Source organism: Cimex lectularius, unplaced genomic scaffold (genome assembly GCF_000648675.2).
Source record: "Cimex lectularius strain Harlan isolate CLEC.00 unplaced genomic scaffold, Clec_2.1 scaffold164, whole genome shotgun sequence".
NCBI classification, from domain to species: Eukaryota; Metazoa; Arthropoda; class Insecta; order Hemiptera; family Cimicidae; genus Cimex; species Cimex lectularius.
Genome location: NW_019392725.1, coordinates 1,117,453 through 1,124,089, shown reverse-complemented (window position 1 = coordinate 1,124,089; position 6,637 = coordinate 1,117,453). Strand labels below are relative to the sequence as shown.

The 6,637-nt window shown below is 30.6% G+C and overlaps 1 non-coding gene across 1 annotated transcript; it reads right to left on the bottom strand.

The window, feature by feature from the left end:
* Positions 1-6,314: 6,314 nt before the first annotated feature.
* Positions 6,315-6,387, bottom strand: Trnad-auc. The gene has a single exon. It is a non-coding gene; the product is annotated as a tRNA-Asp (tRNA).
* Between the last annotated feature and the right edge of the window lie 250 nt (positions 6,388-6,637).

Sequence of the window (6,637 nt, the reverse complement as noted above, 5' to 3'; positions counted from 1 at the left end):
CTATTTTAGTCATTAGTCGCCATATGTGATTGATGGCTAAGTCATGACTAGTAATTAAATACAAGGCATGACTAATTTAGTCACAATATAGTTAGTTATGACTAAATTTCGATAAATCATGTTCAAATGGGTGCTCAAAAAATGAAAAATACACTTCATCACTTTTAAAAAAATTTCTAACAGAAACTTACTTCATCAAAACGAAAATCCTTCAATACCTTGGTTTAACAAAAATCAATCTTCCAATTATAAGTAAAACTCCGTCGTTATGAAAAGCCAAAAAATGATGATAGTGATAATAATAATAATAATAATAAAATAAAATAAAAAAATCCTAGAACAAGCTTCGCTTTGAACAGTAAATATGTTTACATAACCGATCAATGGAAAAAATATTTCTTTGGATTAAAATTTATTCAACATAAAAGGAGAGATGTCTACATTATTTGGAAAATACACCACCTAGGGGTCTTGATTGTAATAAAATAGACATGTAGAATAATTATGTAACTTTGGTTTTCGTTTATGATAACAATTTTTGAAGTTTGGCCTTGAGCACGACTATCATCTCAAAAATTTTATCCGGAGTCTGTTGGATTTTGGTAAGTTGGTCATTGTAGCCAGAGTTGGCCAAAATCTAACTTATTCAATCAAGATTAAGAATTTTGATTGATGTTTAATCATGATTGAATTAGTCATGAGTAAATTAATCATTATATGATTTAGTCACACCTCATGATTGAATTAATCATGATTAAACTTCAATCAAAATTCTTAATGATGATTGAATTAGTTAGATTTTGACAAACTCTTCTTTAAAATGATATGTCAGGAGTATAGGGTCGTATTTAAAATTTTCAAGTTGAACTGGGCCTGAGTTTAACTGAGTTTAACTGTTTAATCTTTCTCCTTAAAAAGATAAACATTTGAAACTAGACTAAATAATATTAAACACGTATTTTTTATAGCGTTATTGGTTCAAGACAAAATTTAGTCGGGCCATCTAAATAGGACACCCTGTACAACGCAATAAGTCTTAAGATAGTTCAGTAATCTGGTGGACTAAATCTTAAGAAAAACAAACAACCCAAAAATTAGGCAGTGAGGCAGATCCTATTATTTTGTGATACTGAATGTCCTCACGACTTGAATGCGTTTTATATAGTTTTTGATAAGAAATAATATCTGAAAAACTTTGTAATGTTGGTTAACATATCGCCAGCACACCTAAGCCTTTCTGATTTTCAAGCCCTCCGGTATCAGAGGAACTTACTTTTTACATTAAAGCTAATTTATAAATTGTTCATTCAGTTCACTTTAAAATTAACTTTCCATAAAGTGTATACATTGGTGTACATTTATGTCGTTATTTATGAATTGTATATAATAAAGGCATCATATCAGCAATGATATCAATACAAAGCGATCCGTTAGTTATATCAGATCTTAATTAAAATTGTATCGATGGGATGGGCTATTAAAAGACCGTAAAAACCTTAAAGGAACGATCGACAGTTAAGTTTAAACGGCTTTGACAGTAATTAAAATTTAACGTCTCGCAAATACGCCCCTTTAAAAATATAGTGAAGTACAATAGTGTCAATCGGCCGGACAGCTTTCGTATGTAATTTAACACATTTTGAATTTGACTGATAAATACAACGATTAACCAAGTGTAACTGTATTAATATTATTTTAACTGATTTATAAATAAAATTTTAACAATGAGACCATTTTATATGATCTTTACCGTAGAATTAAAATTGCATGGGTTGATCACATTTTATATGAAGAAATGCTTTATCGCATGCAAAAAAACGGAACTTAGTTCATCGCGAAGAGAATATCGAGATATTTTGGCGAGATATGTAATGAGAGATGAATGTTACGAAATTCTACGACTTATGCAAGGAAAAATTGATGAAATTAAAAAATTGATGTCACAGTCGAACAACTTGCGAAATGGTACAAATCTTCTTCAACAGAACTTTAAGCTATTTCGTAAGGGACGATTTTAACGATGATACCATAGCCGGAAGACGGCACCATAAAAAAAAATATTAAACATTTGGAATTGTTAAGTAATTTTTCCCAATATTCGTTTCGTATTATTCAAAAATATAAGTGTTGAGTATTTTTTATAAAGTATAATATATTTGTCTAAATAGATAAAAATAAATATATCAAATAGAATGGTGACACATCTTGTACGTATATTTAAGAATTAATTAATTCTCGATTTGACCATATCATACGACCTTTGGTCACAAGATGTTTTGTCGTTAAAATTTGTTCTTTACAGAAAATTTCACGCTTCGTATAAAAAAATCGTCATTTCATTGAACTAATTTTCTTCAAGTGCAATCCGGATTTAATGCGATTTTAACTTTCATTAAGTCAGTGTGTATAAATGTTTAATTAAAAACATAGAAAAATCGTACTTGATCATCTCTACATTTATTCCAGCGCTATTGTGTTAATAAAATTTTAATTAATTTAGAACACAGGACGGGGATTTCTCTTTATCAAAAGACTTGTGACAGAGGGGATTATAGTGTTTACTAAATTATAAGTCATTAAAATAAAATTAATTTTATGTGGTGGATTTTTAAAATTGATCGATGTTACATAAAATGCGAACATATTTTTTGTTTTGTAAAGAAATAATTAATTAAAAATTCTGTTTGTAGACACCACCGATAGTATCGTTTACGTAAGAAACAAGATTGATTATTGTTTACTTTTGGTCTTTTAAGAAAAAATAAATATAAAAAGGCACAAACTTTATTATTGAAATTTAGGTACAATCAGTAAATAACATAGTGTAAACTTTCTTTTATTGAGAAAGCGACATTGACAAGGCAAAATATTTAAATAAGCCAACTTGTTAACAGCTGTGCTAAGTACAGATGTATTTGAGATATAAATGAGTACGACCAATATTTTCTTCACTTTACCCAAGGCTTAAAATTAAAGGATAACTTAAAATAAAGAAGGATAATCAAAGAAAATTAGTTTACTCACAGGCTCTGAGAAAGAAATTTAGACTTTGCCAGACGTGAGATCGCGTTGTTTCTAAGGCCGTCGAGCATGTTTTACAAGTAGCGAGAGTAATGAAGTATGAAGACAGAAATTCCAAGAAATCAAAAGAAGAAGAAGTCAGAAGAGGAAGCCACTCACGGGATCTCAGAGCGAAAGATGGCTAAAAATCGGAAATATAAAGATAGGCGTTCAAATGTCAGATATTTGACATATTCAGTATACTTATTTCGAAGGGGGAAATTTATAAATTTCGGCACTATCACATAACTTAGAATCTACTTTTCACACTTAGGCCGTTTGTTAAGGGGGAGAACACAACGGATCTCGGGCACTGTCGGTGTATAGAAAAAGGCCTGTCTACATAGCCATGGCCACGCGAATTTTTTTCCCCTTTTTGATACTCAGGAGGTCGTCTACCATGGTATGCGCTCGCTACCCCGGCCGAGACTCTAGTGAACCGAACGGCGGCACCCCCTTATCAACCCCCACCAACAATACTACTACCCTACTAGCTTTGGGGGAGGGACCGCCCAATATTATACGCCCCCACCCAATTTTTTATTTATTTATTTATTCTACAACTGCAAACAAAATGCAACAATAAAATTATATATGTATACACAATATTGTATGCACATTTAAAGGTATGGCGTGATTGACTTGAACCATCCAGGGAAACCGGCACTAAATAAAAATTTTATTTCTACAGAAAACTATACAGGGCGTTCGGCTACTCTTGTTACAAACTTTGCCAATAGATTCCATATCCAAAATTGAACCAAAAAGTCCTTATTAACCATAGGACGAATCTCAATAGTTTCGGAGTTATTCCCCTGTTTCTGATTTTGTAAGATTTCACGACCTTGCTTCAAATGAACAAAGATAACTCAAAAAGTGAAAAGTTTTGGACAAATCCGTTGATACTATTGAATACTAAGTTAAATTTCCAATAAGAAGTAATCTATACTAAACTTGTAAACCCTGGGGAAATAAACGTTTTATTGGCCAGAACTTTGAAATTATTTTTTTAGTTGAAAAATTTACTATTTTTCTAAGCTATTTCGAAACCTGGAGAACAGCAAATTTCTGAAAACATTTTCGATTTAATTTCCTTTTTAGTGGTGTAATTTTTTTAAAATTACTTTTGATAAAGATGAAGTAATTTATAAAAGAATGGAAAAAACGGTGGTTTAAGGATTGGTATGGTGCAAATATTTAAAAAAACCTTAAGGAGATTTTTCATGAATCTATTAAACGTTTTTTTAATTTGGGTTCGAAACCGAAATAATATAAGTGTTTTCTTATTTACCAACACGACTGCGACTTTGATTAAAAGATTATTGTTTAATTATTCCCAGAATAAAAGAGTTTGACGATTCAAAACGGTTTTACTTTATTAATATAAAATGTCCTTAAGATTTTTATTTTTTTATCATTATTTATCTTTCCACCTTACCAATCCATCAACCACGGTTTTTTCCTTTTCTTCATAAATTTCATTATCTTCTAAAAAAGTAATTAAAAACGCAATTATACTACTAGAAAGGAAATTAAATGGAGTACATTTTCCGAAATTTCCTGGCCTCTAGGTTTGGAAATAGTTGATTAGAAACACCAAATTCAAAAAGAATATCACCTACTTGTACAAGTTTAATATTAATCACATCTCATTGGAAATTTAACCTAGTTTTCAATGGTATCAACGAAATTGTATAAAACTTATTTGAAGCAAGGTCGTAAAATCGTCAAAAATCAGAAAAAGTGAAATAACTCCGATACTGTTGAGGTTCGGACCATAGTTAATTAGGTCATTTTGGTTTCATTTTGAATGTAAAATCTACTGGGAATGTTTTTAACAAGAGTAGCGGAACACCGTTAGAACAGTTTTTTTGTAGAATTATTTAAAATTGCAATTAAAAATTTTATGACTATTTTGTGAGCAACAATTTATGATGCAAAAATCGGTTTTTCTTTAAGATATGTCTACTGCACATGTAACCGTGAGTCGAATAAATGAAATCATAAATCTTTCTGACTGTTTTCACAATTTATATTTTGAGCCTATGCTATTAAAATAATTATGTTTATCATTCTGTAGAGACCTAAGGAAGTCCTAATAATAAGCAGAACATTTTGGCAGAAAAACATATTTTTATTTCATTTTGGACAATATACCTGATCCCAATCATAAATTTGGTAAGCACTTCTCACTTATCAACGCAATTATATCGTACTCAGATGTTCTGTTGCAATAAAAACAATTCATTTTTTTTAGTTGTTCATCTGAGGGGTTTTCGGCCGACATTTGATTAAATCGTATATTTATCTTTCTACCTGCTTACCAGTATGTAGTTTTACATAATTGTTGCATAATTTTGCAAAAAGATTTTCAAACCAGTGCAATTTATTATTGTTATGTTATTTTAATCTACAACTTTAATATAAATCTAATTTAACAAATTTTATGTATATTTTCGCTTAAATGTTTTGCTAATCCTGTTTGTTCTTCTAAAACAGCATTCTTCTGATAATTAATTTTTATTAATATTAAATAATTATTTCTGAATCTTAACTAACATTTAGCAGGACGTTGTTTAGGAAAATTATATTCAAAATTTTAACAACGCTTTGCCTGAATTATTAAAAATAAATTATTTTTGCAATATAAAAATGGCACAAGTCATAAAATTTATGAATGATGCGATATCAGCCAATGACAAAGGGTAAAAGATTAGGATAATGGCCCATGAAAAACACATTTTTGAACGAACGCCTAGTTTTCGAACTTTATTAGGCCTTCCTCGGGGCACTGTATCAAACACAGCAAATTGTCAGTCAGGACATAAATTTTATGTACGTAGCTGGTTTTACTAACGACTCGGTGGTCATTTTTCAAACACATATATAAATTTAAAAACAAATGATGTAACAGAGGTTTCTCTGATATAATAGAATTCTAATTACACCAATTCTTTTTTCACTAAATGATAATCTCCTCCTTGTTATGTTCATGTGGTCACCAAAATTTCCCTAGCAAAAAGGAAGGCAATTGAAAAATTTTAAGTGCAGAGGGACGCACATTCATGAGTATAATAACGTTTCTTTAAGGCACAGATATTTATATACATAAAGTATGATTGAAAACTAAGTAGCCCACTGTATACCAAATTTGATTCATTTATATCTGTCTTTAAATGAGCTATATCGTCTTGGAAAATCAACATTATTTCTTTTATAATTAATTAAGGTTTTTAGTTGAGATGAAAAGTCAATGGCACGAGCGGGATTCGAACCCACGACCTTCGGCTTGATAAGCCAATGCTCTACCACTTGAGCTATCGTGACCTCGATCCACTCGGACACCAACTTCCCATCTCAACCCCACCTTTTGAATTTTCCCTTCTTTTTGCCATTTTTCAAATGTCGTGTAATCGGATTGGATTCGAATCCCGCTCGTGCCATTGACTTTTTTATCTCAACTAAAAACCTTAATTAATTATAATATATTAATTGAACAAGCGGACCACGAGATTAGTAATTTTTTCTTTTAGCAGCCTAAGCCCTCTACCTCGTTCGATATCCATGATTTTTATAT